General features: G+C 49.5%; 1 protein-coding gene across 2 annotated transcripts in view; it reads left to right on the plus strand.

Annotated features, from left to right (window-relative positions):
- The first annotated feature begins 8,775 nt into the window (after positions 1 to 8,775).
- The window catches only part of SOCS5 (suppressor of cytokine signaling 5), a 79,162-nt gene continuing 73,275 nt past the window's right edge, over positions 8,776 to 14,662 (plus strand). For both annotated transcript variants that reach the window (XM_068233040.1, XM_068233039.1), the window contains exon 1: positions 8,776 to 9,169. The gene's annotated coding sequence lies outside the window, so the exon portion shown is untranslated. The remainder of the gene's footprint in view (positions 9,170 to 14,662) is intronic.

Here is a 14,662-nt window from a genome sequence, read left to right on the forward strand (position 1 = left end):
CATACTTGCCTCACTGTCAGTTCCTCTCAGAAGCTCACCATTTTCTTCTTACAGTGATCCCTTCCTGTTCTCACAATATTTTGTCAGAACTGAAACATACCAGTTGCTGTCAGTTATATATCAGCAACTGTCAGTTACAACTGAATGTGCAAGGTAATGTCCATGTTTCCCTATGGCTCAAGTGGGTGATATTACAGTGTAACAGTGTGCTGACCAGGAAGCTGTTATGGGGCAATGGCCATTTTTAAAATAGAGGATGGAAAATTCCATTGATCACAGTGGACAAATGGGACACAAGAGAGGAGAAAGAGATTGATAGGTAGACTACATGGGAGGTAAGTATGACCTGTGTATAGTTAATTTGACTTTTTATTTTCAGTTCAGATTCTCGTTAAAGCCCTGTTTCCACTGGGACTGAATGCACAATTTTCCCACAAGCGAAAATGGAACTGAAGTGACAGCCTATTGAAATGAATGGACTTCTACCAATTTTGAGCCGGGGGGGGAGGTATTTGTATGGTAGGGGAATTGCGTCTGTTGCATTTTTTTTCGTCCAGATTTCCCTTGCTGGGCATTGGCACAGTAGGGGGGCTTGGATGGGATTTCACTGCTGCACAATTGTCGCGTCTGTCTCCGAGATGGATGCAAAACTCCAGAGGCAACAGGGCCTAAGCGATTTCACATATGTAGGCTGTCATATTTATTTCCTTTTGAATGATACTAGTTGTCTGGCTGTCCTTCTGATCTATTTGCTGCAGTAGTGTCTGAATACATCAAAGGTCAGCGCATGTTTAGAAAGTCATTGTATGTAAGGAATGAAGAATTCTTCACCACAATATATCAAATGCTCAGAGGTCGGTATCCGCCAAACATCAAAACTAGAAAAGGCTTACCAGCTCCCAACAACCCAAATTATAAGGTTGCGAAATGGCTCAGGTCACAGATAACGTCCAGGGAACATCAGACGTCGTGAAGTAGTGTCTGAATAGTACCAGAAACAAGCATGCAGCTAATCTTGTCAGATCTGGCAATAATGTCAGAAACACCTGATCTGCTGCATGCTTGTTCAGGGGCTATGGCTAAAAGTATTAGAGGGAACTGGTATTGCTTAAAAGGACATAAATATGGCAGCCTTCATATCCCTCTCGCTGGTCTGCAGCCTTTTTTTAAATCTCTTTTTATTGCGCAATTAGCATTAATATACAAGCTGATTCGCTGCATCCCCACTGTAGAACGAGGTATTGATCCCCCTGAAATCCCAGGGCAAAATGACTTTTGAAGTCACAGATTCTGCTGCCCAGTAGAGGCAGATCTGTGCGCAGTAGTTCTGCCTCTTCTCCAGTCAATCTCCGCCTCTCCCCGCCCCTCTCAGTGAAAAAAGACTGAGGGGGGCGGGGAGAGGCGGAGATCGACTGGAGAAAAGGAAGAGCTACTGCACACAGCTCTGCCTCTACCAGGAAGCAAAGTTCTGTGATTTTTTCCCCAGGATTTTAGGCGGATAAATACCTCGTTCTGCCGCAGGGATGCAGCGAATCAGCTTGGCTCTTAATTCTGAAGCTAACTGCGCAATAAAAATAGATTTTAAAAAAGACTTCAGACTCTCATTGGCCAGATCCACACTATAAGCGCTTTTGGGAGCGTTTGCATTTGATTCGCGCTTTCTGAGCCCTTTTTAAAAATCACTCCCATTCACTTTCATTAAAATCATGTAAAAAAAAATTACGGGATTTTTACCACAATTTTAATCAAAGTGAATGGGAGTAATTGTTAGAAACGGCTCAGAAAGCGCTAATCAAATGCAAGCGCTCCCAAAAGCGCTTATAGTGTGGATCCGGCCTTGAAAGGGGTTCTGTGGACTGGTTAAATAAAAAAAAAACTAAACTCACCTGGGGCTTCTATCGGCCCCCTGCAGCTGTCATGTCCACCTACGATCCTCCGTTTCCCCACCGCCGGTCCCAGTCTAATCAGACGTCTAACTAGACTGCGGCTGCGCGTTATCCTGCTCCCCCACGCGGCATCGGGAGCTTACTGCGCAGGCGCAGTACAAGAAAACTTCATACCACACCTGCGCAGTAAGCTCCCGATGACGCGCACATGAGCGAGCATTGTTCATCTTGCTAGACGAATATTAGACCGAGACCGGCGGCGGGGAACGGAGGATCGTAGGAGGACAGCACGGGACAGGAAAGCTACAGGGGGCTGATAGAAGCCCCAGGTAAGTGCTGTTTTTTGTTTATTTAACTAGTTTACAGAACCCCTTTAAGAAGCTTGTCAGATGCAAAAAAACACCCCCAGCTGTGCACATTGTAGGTGTTATAGTACTCCCTGCTTAGCCCTGTTAACTGATACTCTCAACCCCCTTATTTTCTTTCTTAACCTTCTGCTCTGTCTGTCTTTTTGTGTAAAAGGCTAATGTTTCATTTCACTCACACTTTTCTCTTTCTGACCTTATTTATCTCCCTGCCTGAAACATCTACACCTCCAGCCTATACAAAGGCAAACAACCTCAGTGGCCTTACAGGCCCTCGGGGATCGTCCTATTTGTCATTCTATATGAAAAGTAAGCCATTCAATGCTTGCTAACAACTACCCCCATTGTGTAGACAAGTCTGTTGTTTCAGCAGCCGAAACTTGAATGTTGACCTGTCAGTTGGATCCTTATACACATGATGTGCAAACCAGAAACTTCGCAAGACATTTAAGTGAAATTAGAAAAACAAACACAGCAGAAAACGTCCTGCATTTAGTGCCCGCACATGTGCTGCCCTCTCGACGTGATAACCCTTGTATCTAGGGTTGCCAGGTCGGCTGATGGAGAAAACCGGACAGGGGGTGGAGTTAGGGGCGGAGTCAGAAGCGCACTTTTATGTAGAGTGGGGCTAAGCAATGGGCTTTTTTAAAAATGTTTTTTACAGTATTTATATCGCACTGACATCTTCTGCAGCACATTACAGAGTACATAGCCATGTCACTAACTGTCCTCACCAGTACATGCACATAAGAGACCACTTTTCACCAGTAAATGCACATAATAAGAGACCGCTTTTCACCAGTAAATGCACAAGCATTACACGTAGCAACGTCGGGAAGCGCGGGCTCGGGGGCGGTACTTAAGCTGGCGTAACTTACGCCGTGTAAGCTGGCTGGCTGTGCCTTTCACTGACAGCCAGGCAGCGAATCAGCGGTCGCGCAGCGCTGGCGGACGGGTGGCGGGCCTGTTACCCAAAACGGGCTACACTGACTTCATAATCAAACTGTATTTCAATTGCTGTAATCGTGTTGAGAGACAGCAGTAACATAAGGTTTGACAAGCATGATGTGTGACAGCGTGCTGCTTCTATACAACACCCCCCGAGCTTTGTGTCCCCATCTCTCACTGTCTTCCTACCTGTTAGTGCTGGCCCCTGTAGCAGATCCGAAGTTGAACGCCATACTGCTGGTGACGAGTCCTGCACAGTTTTGCCGAATTACAAACTGCAGGAAAACCCCGCTCCCACCATCAGGAGACAGCCTCACTACAGACACTGCGCATGCGCACACAAGTTAGCGCGGCATGTCGTACATCACCATGTCGCAACTTCGGAGCCGTACAGGCCGCCATGTTGGAGGCGGATCTCAGTATTGTGATGTGATAACAAACAGGGGCGGTGCCATATCCACAGTAGTGCTTCCCGAATCCCTATTGCTAATCGGGCAGAATGATCTCTGTGACTCCGAAACGGCTGATGAACGGATGTTTCGGAGTTACTGGCGGCAAGTGGCAAAAGGCATAAAACCGGACATCTTAATTGTCCGGTTTAACATGCCTTTTTGGACAGGACACAGCGGCCAAAAACCGGACTGTCCGGTCTAAAACCGGACACCTGGCAACCCTACTTGTACCCGTTTTGTATACTGATCTATACACTGTCTATGTTATTATGTACCCCATCTTTGTTTCTTAGTACAGTGCCACAGAATATGTTGGCGCTTTATAATCAATAATTGACTGTATGCTTTAATGTACACAATGCTACGCGCGGGTAACATACAGCACTTCTGTTCCTGCTGTTATTGGGAATGCTACCTTATGACTACCAAGTTTTCACGTGAAAAAGACCTAGATCCATCAATCTCTCTGCTGGGACCACAATTCCCCAGGAGGCCACTTTCAGGCGTACAAGTGAAATCGCCGCCAGGAGACTTGGGCACAGGATACAGCCGATATACAGCTTATCCTGCTGCTGCACAAGTCCCGGTGGTGTTAATTACTATTCCCCCTCCAGGTCCCTGTGGATAGTGGGGAATAATGTAATTCAGCTTCCGCTATTGCTGAAGGCCGAATGACAGTGTTTTAAAAGTAACTTAAGCTCCATCTTCTGACGGCGCAGAAGTTACTCACTGAGCACTGCTATAGCCATAGTTTTACGGGCTATGGTGGCACCGGCTGAACCTAAGTCTCCTGCGCTATAATCCACGTGCTCGTCTTTCAGACAGCCAGCTGACAAGTCAGCGAATAGCTGCTTTCCTGCACCAGCCAGGTGCTTGTTAGCGCTCGGTACCGGTGCTAGATATTTGGTCCCCTCATGGTGTCAGATCTGAGGGCAACTGTACTCTGACACAACATATAGCTGTCCTCTGCCACCAGGTAGCACCACTGTGTGTCAGCTGCTCTCCCACACCAGTTGGGTACTTGGTAGCGCTCGGTACCGCCACTAGATAGGTAGCCCTCCCCAAGAGCGCGGCTGCAGCCATGCTCAGACATGACATGCTGCTGTCCTCTGCCACCAGGTAGCATCACCGCGTGTCAGCTGCTCTCCAGCACCAGTTGGGTACTTGTTAGCGCTCGGTACCAGCGCAATACAGGCAACCCCCCCACGGAATCACAGGTCTATGTGTGGCTGCACCCATGCCCATGGTGCTTGTTACCAGCACTAGACAGATGGCCCACCCATGGAATCAGATCTGAGTGTCAAGTGGGAACACGGCCACAGCCGTGTTCTGACCTGACATGTCGCGACCCTCTGCCACTAGCTAACATTATCACCACCGCGTGTCAGTGCTTGATACAGTGTTACAACAACTACATTAACTTTTTACCCGAATTGCACTGGTGGACGCAAGGCTGGATTTATCCTTTGTGTGCCTCTAGGCCAAGTATGTTGTGCTTCCCCTTCCAAGTGCAGCAGTGCCTCTCCCATGCAGGCCCAGATTTACATCACAGGAGCCTACAGGCAGATGTTCAGGCTGGCACCTTAGATTCCCCCCTCCAAACAAACCCCCACCCCAAGTGTGCTGGCTGCCCCTTTTCCCTTACCTCCCCTGCCTGTCATAGGTAGCTACAGTTACCCCTTAGTATTAGGTAGCTAGAGGTACCCTCAGTATTAAAGTACCCCTGACCTTATAACTGGTGCTGTGACTTTTCCACAACACCATCCTCCCCCCCCTTCCCCCCCCCCCCCCTCCAGCGCCCTCGTTCTGACAACAATTATGATCGGGGAGGAAGTGACAGTTCTTCCTTCCCCCTGTGCGTCCTTAACTCCACCCCCTTCACCTGCTGCTTTTGTTCCGAATGTGTTTCATTGCACCCAGCGTGCAGGAGAGCAGCGCTGCGCATGGTCTCATGTTAATTGAGGCCAGAATATCCGACCTCAACTACCACAAGTCCACACACAGCGCAGCTCCCCCGCGTTTTGTGTGCAGCAAAATAAATACGGAACTAAAGTGGCAGGTGGAGGGGGCAGTGTTATGAACGCACAGAGTGGAGGAAGAACTGTTACTTCCTCCCCGATCATAATCGACGTTCTGCCTCAGTCGAAGACAACTGAGCAGAACAGGGGTTACAGGGTGCAAGTCACAGCGGCAGCAGAAGTAATAAACCAATATTAAAAGTTTAAGGAAAGGGAGGAAGAGGGTCAGGGGCACTTTAAGTAGCTAGGTGCCCCTGGCTGAAGAGAGGTCTCCATATGTTTTAAATATTGTTGGGAATGAGCTCCTAGTAGAGAAAAAGGGAACTCTTCACCCCTCCTCTGGAATTCCCTCCCACAACACATCCGTCACTCGCCAACCTTTGTTACCTTTAAACGCTCTCTAAAAACACACTTGTTCCGACAAGCATATGCTCTACCTTAGGCCACTTCCCTTTGTACTAAGACCAAATTGCACTCCTACTAGGTATCCTAAAACACAAAGGCTATCATTCATAAAGCATTTCCGCATGCGGAAATGCTTAAAACAGCTGACTTTACCGACCACTTAGCAAAGTCAGCATTCATAAAGCCTCTTTCCGCATGGAAAAATGACACTACCGAGCAGAGTGATAAATCACTGCCTTGTGCGGCGATTATCGGTACAAATGTAGCAAAATGTTCATTCATAAAGATCACCGCAAGCGGTGTAAGGTGGGGAAGTTCCGCTTCCTCTGATGTGGCGATAACAATGTAAGTGAATGGAGACACACAGACCTCCCAGGCAGCTGCAGCAGAGCGGAACACGGAGAAATGTATCAACTCGGCAGCTTCCTGCGTCTCCGCAAGCCTACCGCCAGCTTAGTTCGGGGAATCTCCGCACTGCTTCCGCACATGGATACCTTTTTATGAATGCCCACCCAGAAGTCTAAAAATCCGCCAGCGGTGTTTTCCCGCACTGATTCTCTTTACCGACAGCCTGTTCATGAATAATAGCCAAAGCCTCTATATATTTGCTGCATACTACCCCTCCTCCTGTTTCCCCCCCATTCCCTTTAGATTGTAAGCTGGCAAGGGCAGGGCTCTCTCCCCTTTTGTGTCTTGGTAATCATTATACATTTTATTCATCATATTAATTTTATCACTGTCATTACCACTTCTGTATTTTGTATCATTCTTTGTATTTTGTCACTAATTATGTATCTTGTATATTGGTGTACAGCATTGTCTGTATTATTCTGTACCCCATGTTTGTTTCTTACTTTGTACAGCGCCACAGAATGGGCTCTATTCATAAAACCTTACCGCAAGTTTTCCGCTCAAAACAGTGGATTTTCCCGTCCATTTAGCGAAGTGGGCATTCATAAAAGCTGTTCCCGCATGAAAATCTACAATCCCCCAGCAGAGCGAGAAATTTCCGCCTTCTCCAGTGTTTTTCTAGATTTATCTAGAAAAAAGTAACAAAATGGCCATTCATAAAGTTTAGAGGAAGCGGTATGTGGACGGGAAATACCGCTTCCTCGATATAGCGAGAAGCCTGCAGATTACATACAAGTGAATGGGACAGACCTCCCAGAGAGAGCAGTGCACTGAGGGACACTGCCGGCTGAAGTGTTTCCGCATGCCTTCCGACAGCTTACCGCCAGCCTTCAGCGGGAGATCTCCACACCTGTATGACAGCTTACCGCCAGCCTTCAGCGGGAGATCTCCGCTCTGCTATCGCAGCTGGCAAGATTTCTATGAATGACCACCCAGAAGTGTAAAATACCGCTGCGGTATTTTACCTCCAGGATTTTTTCCGACTCAGAAGTTTTATGAATAGAGCCCATTATGTTGGCGCTTTATACATCAATAATAATAACTCTAATTAATATAGCGAGCCACACTTGAGCACACCACCATGCCCAGAGTAATACCAGGTTTCTGTATAAGAGGATCGATTTAAAAAGTGAAGCTACAAAGAAGCAATGTTTCCAAAATCTTAATTTCACCCTTTATTACATTCACAAAAAATATTTCTTCTTCAAAAAGATAAAGAGTTCTTTGTAAAACAGCAGAAAAAATGTGCGGTACAAAGATCAATACAAGAAGCAAATCATAGACACTGTGTGCTTTGTTTGATGAAAAAAATTATTAATAAATTCAGGCCTGAACTTAATAACACTTTTTTCCGCCACCTTCAGCATCAGTTCCTCTTTTTCATGTGTTGGTCACACTTTCAGCCTCCGCTATCATATGTAACTACCCCTTTTTATGTCCAAATGCCAGAGGCGTATCTAGAGGGGTGCAGGTGCCAAGTGCCAGAGGCGTATCTAGAGTGGTGCAGGTGCCTCCCTGGATTTCAGCCGCCCAGGGCCTGGGCCTTTGTGGCCTATCCCAAAATCCGGCCCCAGGCAAGCAGCTGACTGAACTGCTCAACAAGTCATCAGTCTGAAGACTCCCTCCTCCCCAACTGCTTGTGTCTCTCATATCTGCTGCTCACACTGAAGAATGCCAGGCAGAGCTGCGCTGAGGCGGCCATCTTTACCTCTCACAGCTGCACTGACTGGCAGGCAATGCTGCGGCCAGTCACTCCCTTCAATCCACATATTATAACAGTAGCTTCCCTTTAGGCCGCGCACAACACGCTCCCCTCAGACTAGCGTTACCGGGTCACAGCCCCGCCCTCCCTGCGCATGGTTGGCAGCCAACAGTCCGCTGATTGGCCGCGCTGAGCAGCCCGAACCACGCTGTCTCGGCCACCTCGCCCTCCTATTGGTGGAATCCAGCAGCGCCGCGCTATGATTGGCTGGAAGGCGTGTCTGTCAGGGGGCCGAAACGGCCACCTTGCCTTCTTATTGGTGGGATACAGCAGCGCCGCGCTGTGATTGGCTGGAAGGTGCATCTGTCAGGAACTGTCTCGGCCGCATCGCCATCGTATTGGTGGACTCCAGCAGCGCCTCTCTGTGATTGGCCGGGAGGCGCGACTCTCAGGGGCCGTCTCGCCATCTTATTGGTGGACTCCAGCAGCGCCGCGCTGTGATTGGCTGGGAGGCGTGTCTGTCAGGGGCCGACTCAGCCGCCTTGCCCTCCTATTGGTGGACTCCAGCAGCGCCGCGCTGTGATTGGCTGGGAGGCGCGTCTGTCAGTGGGCTCTCCTCGGTTATTTTCCGTCGCGGCGGTCGGGGGAGGGATGCTGCTGCTGCGCTGCCTCCATACTGTCAGCGGAGGAGCTGACGCCTGAGAGGCCGCCCCGGGCACAGCGCGGTACTGGAGGCGGCCTGCAGCCGGGACACCGACTGCCACAGCGAGAGGGGGCGGGGAGAAGTGGCCGCTGCTGGGCGGGGCCACAAGAGATACAATGTTCAGCTTTAACCCTTTGCGCGCAGAATAGGAATCTTATCTCATTTGTCATCTGATGCCGAAAATTCACCCTGCAATCTGATCGTCCGACCTCACCCAGCATCAGCAATCTCTGCAGCTTCTCACAGCCCGGAGGATCAGCTTCTCTGCTTCTGCTGGAGGTATGTGCCTGTGTCTGCCTCTTGCCCTGTGCCCTGCACCCCTCATCTGCCCCATGTCTGCCCTTCGCCTTGTACGGGATGTGGGAGGAAACTGCAGTGCTTGGGGGAAACCCCCACACACTGGGAGAACATGCCTGTCCTGTGCCCCGCGTCTGCCCCTCGGCCTCGTGCCCCGCGTCTGCCCCTCGGCCTCGTGCCCCGCGTCTGCCCCTCGGCCTCGTGCCCCGCGTCTGCCCCTCGGCCTCGTGCCCCGCGTCTGCCTCTCGCCCCTCATCTGCCCCTCTCAGTGTAGGGGGTTGGGAGGAAACTGGAGTGCTTGGGGGAAACCCACACAGACACTGGTAGAACATGCCTGTCCTGTGCCCCGCGTCTGCCCCTCGGCCTCGTGCCCCGCGTCTGCCCCTCGGCCTCGTGCCCCGCGTCTGCCCCTCGGCATCGCCGCAGAGTATGTCAGCGCTTTATAACGTAATAAAAGGACTTTTTCCACTACAAGTGCAATTGTAATTGTGCTGCGATCACGCGTGATGTCTTTTCCACTCACTGTGATTGCAACGTATAGCTGCCAGTAACGCAGTGCGATTGCAGTGAGAATTGCGCAAGATTGAGGCATAATATCTTTCTTTCCTCGCATGCGATCATTTGATCAGATTTTCTTTTAATGATCCAATTATATAGAAAACCATGCAGTGTTGAGAAAATTGATGTGAAGCGATGGTGCGCATGATTTGGAATGCAGAATTTTGTTGACTGGAACTGTATTGCAACTGTATCTGAAGAGAGGAAGTTCCCTTTATCAACGTGTTTCCGAGGAACCGTCAATTACTTTATCGATTTACTTACAATCCCACAAATCTGAACGTCTGATTGCCTCTGGGGAAAATATTGTACCGTTAATGGGCACCTTTAAGAGAATCTGTAAATTAAAAAAAAACTAAAAACCCAGATACCTCTGATCGGGAGAGCCCCCTGGATCCTAATCGGCACCCCCCCCCCCTTTCAGCCGTTTCCACTAGTGAGATGCGCGGCGGCACTTCCGGGTCTGTGGGAACGCGGAGGAATCCCTGAAGCCGTTCCATGCACTGCTATGGGATTCGCAGTCTACCGCACGAAAACTGTGGGCAGTGTCAGCCAAATCACTAGGGTAAGCGATTTCGGCAGGCGGCGCCATTATTTCCTATGGTAGAGTTTCCCCGAGCGATTTGCCTGTGGGGAAAACCTGCGGATTCGGAGCGGTAACAGCTCCGGTGGAAACGGGCCTTTATAGTTTTATATAGTGCCAGTATCTAGTTACTGTACATTATACAACACATAGAGGTGCACAAACAAGGGACATGATATTTATTTAAGTATTTATATAGCGCTGACATATATATAATCTTGTTACTAACTGTCTCCCAGAGGGGCTCACACTCTAATCCTACCATAGTCGCTGATGGTGTAATGGTTAAAGGGAACCTTAACTGGCGTGGAAAAATAAATTCACTTACCTGGGGGCTTTCCCAAGCCTCCTGCAGCCGTCCTGTGCCCGCGCCGGTCCTTCGGTGCCCTCCGGTCTCCCTCCGCCGCTAAGTTTCGTTTTCGGACGACTGCCAGTCGTCCTCGGGCCACTTCCGCATTCCTCGTCGTAAAGCGCGTCCGCATGACGCGTTTGGCGTCCTGCACATGACGCGTTTGGCGTCATGCAGACGCGCTTTACTGCAGTTTACGACGAGGAATGCGGAAGAGGCCCGAGGACGACTGGCAGTCGTCCGAAAACGAAACTTAGCGGCGGAGGGAGACCGGAGGGCACCGAAGGACCGGCGCGGGCACAGGACGGCTGCTGGAGGCTTGGGAAAGCCCCCAGGTAAGTGAATTTATTTTTCCACGGCAGTTAAGGTTCCCTTTAAGGGCTCTGCCTCTGACACAGGAGACCAGGGTTCGAATCTCGGCTCTGCCTGTTCAGTAAGCCAGCACCTATTCAGTAGGAGACCTTTGGCAAGTCTCCCTTACACTGCTACTGCCAATAGAGCGCGCCCTAGTGGCTGCTGCTCTGCTCTGGCGCTTTGAGTCCGCAAGGAGAAAAGCGCAATATAAATGTTATTTGTCTTGTCTTTGTCTAGTGTTTGTATCATAGACTAGGGGCAATTTAGGGGGCAGCCAATGAACTTATCTGTATGTTTTTGGGATGTGGGAGGAAACCGGAGTGCTTGGAGGAAACTCACGCAGAAACAGGGAGAACATACAAACCCCTTGTAGATGTTGACCTGACTGGGATTCGAACCGGGGACCCAGTACTGCAAGGCAAGAGCGTTAACCACTACGCCCCCGTGCTGTCCATGATATAAAAAATGGTAGCCATACATCAAGTGATGATGGGCGGATTAGACCGAGACAAATCTCTGATTGGAGAGAGATCTGTCAGCTGCACATACACCACAGGCCAATTCCCGATCAGTTTCATGCTGAAATCTCTCGGGAATTGGCCGAGTCCACTACTGTTTCCGCTGATCTTCCATTAGCCTCACACGGGCCTGCATGTATGGGGCTAGTGCAGGCATGGGCAAACTCGGCCATCCAGCTGTTACGGAACTACAAGTCCCACAATGCATTTGCCTTTATGAATCATGACTGTGGCTCTCAGACTCCTGCAATGCATTGCGGGACTTGTAGTTCCTTAACGGCTGGAGGGCCAAGTTTGCCCATGCCTGGGCTAGTGGAACAGCGCTGGATTCAGAAGATGGACGGGCTCCACGACACAGGACCGGTAATGTGTAAATGCACACATGTACGTTTATACACTGGGGAAACAGTGGTTTTGTCGCATTCGTCAGTCATCCACATGTCTGTCGCTATCACCACCGCACACCCAGTCGAGCAAGTCAGCACTACATCTTGCAGCATGTCCAACCAATTTCAGCTCAAAATTGGTCACATCATCAATCGAGCATGCACTTGGAGGCACCAATTTTTAATTCGATTTATAATAATCAAATCGGATGGTCGCCTGATGTATGGCCACGTTTAGTCAATAAACTGTGTCATCCTGATTCGAAATCTCTTTGCAAAGTGCAAGTAATCATTACGGTAAGACGTCCTGAGAGATCGGGGGGAGAACGTTAAAGGTGGCCATACACTGGCCCGATTCGCGGCCGTTTCAATAGCAGATTTGATCCTGGGATCGAATCTGCTGCCAATCGTTCGCGCTAAACGCACCCGCCGATCCGATTTCCTCCCAAAATCGGATCGGTCCGTCGATCGCGCCGTGCGGGAAATTATCTCGATCGCCCGCGGGTAGGGAGGGCGTCGCTAGCGGCGGCCGATCCGAACAGGTATACTGCAGTGACCAGGAAGTTCAAATAGAGGGCGCTTTATTTGAACTTCCTGGTCACGGAGAGACACAGGAAGCGCCGGGATGGAGCGGGTGCAGCGCTGAGAAGATGCCCGGGAGCCAGTGTCAGGTAATGTATACGGGGGGTGGGGGGGGACAGGCGGCAGCGGCGGCTCCACAGATTGTGATCGGTTTCAGGCTGAAATCGATTCACAATCTGTTTGCAGTAAAGGCAGCCATACGATCCCTATCTGATCAGATTCGATCAGATAGGGGTGTCAGCTGGTTGATCTAATGGCAAATCGACCAGTGTATGGCCACCTTAAACGTCAGAATGAAATCCCCAGTGGTCAGTGAGATAATACTGTAATTACAATTTGTATGCAGATTATAATCTAGCTTGGATGTGAGCCAATAGGCAGTCATGATGTGCATTGGATTTCCCCAATTCCAAGATGCAGAAAGTGAGTTTGTATGGAAGTCAGTATTTCTAGCATCCCATTGGCAATATCTGTTCCCCATAATTGCAGTGCTGTGGACTCCAGGCTCCCAAAATTACTCCGACTCCTTAAGGCTCATAAACACATCAGACTATAGTCTTTGGAAAATGAAAGATCACAGCCCAATCTTACCACCCTTCATGTAGTATGAGAGCCATTCCTACACAGTCTTTTCTATGGAGCTGAACTCCACATCAGAAAAAAATCTTTGCAAGATGCTGCACACACAGATGCTGTACAGACACAAAAGATCAGTATCTGCAAAAGATCTGTTCCTGCCAAAGATCCGTTCCTGCAAATTGCAATGATAGTCTATGAGATCTGCAGATCCTCATACACACATGATTTAACTGACATTCATCTGCAGATCTGAAAATCCATCCTGGTGGATCTGATCTGCAGATGAATGTCAGTTAAATCATGTGTGTATGATGATCTGCAGATCTCATAGACTATCATTGCAATTTGCTGGAATGGATTTTTGGCAGGAACAGATCTTTTGCAGATACTGATCTTTCCTTATGCCTCCATGGCAGCACTGATGGGTAGTTGCCCCGCCCACTAACCCCATTGGACAGGTAGATGGATAAAATTAGCTCCCACCCCCTGTACACCTGTCTATGTTTTTCGTCCTCACCTCGGACAGGGAAGACTTTTTGGTGCAGATGCCTGCCACGATGTGGTTATCCATCAGGTTCAGCCTCTCCTGATGTGGACCCCGTGACTACTAAAGGTAGCCCTGTGGTAGCCCCAGTTCTGCTGGTCTTGGGGGGCTCGGATTGCTGCTGGCTGTCAGGATAGGGGATTAATAATCTCCTTGCGGCATGTCCTACTTTGTAAATATGCATAGCTAAATGCTGTGTCCTTGTGCGGATCCACTAGTTTGTGTGTGGCGTGGTGTCATACCTGGGGCAGTGGGCGTTGCTCAGGCTGCTCCTGCGGGGTAGCGGGGCGACGTCAGCGAGGGGGGCACGAGAAGCGCAAGGTTACTGCAGGAGACAGCACAAATCATGTGTCTGGCAGAGATGAACCTTTACAATCTCAGAGCAGTCTACATACCAGGAGTGGAGAATACCAAGGCAGACTACTTGAGCCGAAGCAAGATAGACAACGAGTGGTCACTTCACAAACGTATCTTCCAATCCATCTGTCAGAAATGGGGCACTCCGGAAGTGGACTTGATGGCCACCTTCAAAAATACGAAGTGCGAGAGGTTCTTCTCGCGTCGATGGGATCCGAAGACGGAGGCCATAGATGCGTTGACCACAACATGGAATTTCCGGCTGGGATACGTTTTTCCCCCCACGCCAATGATCAGCAAAATTCTCAGAAGACTAGCACAGGAGAATGTAACACTGATAGCAATAATACTATTCTGGGCCCACAGACCGTGGTTCCCTCTCCTTTGGTCTCTGAAGCTGGAGCCACCTTGGCCGATTCCAGTATTGCCGGATATGCTAACACAGGGACCAATCTTGCATCAGAAGCCCCACAGACTAAGTTTGATGGCCTGGCGATTGAGGGGAGGAAATTAAAGGATTCTGGTTGCTCGGACAAGGTAATTGGAACATTACTCAAGGCCAGGAAACCAACCACTAATAAAACATATCATAACATATGGCAGAGATTCCTACAATTTGCTGTGGAAAACAAAGTTAACACGGAACAGCCCTTGCCGAGTCAAAT

This window comes from Hyperolius riggenbachi, chromosome 4 (genome assembly GCF_040937935.1).
Source record: "Hyperolius riggenbachi isolate aHypRig1 chromosome 4, aHypRig1.pri, whole genome shotgun sequence".
NCBI lineage: Eukaryota > Metazoa > Chordata > Amphibia > Anura > Hyperoliidae > Hyperolius > Hyperolius riggenbachi.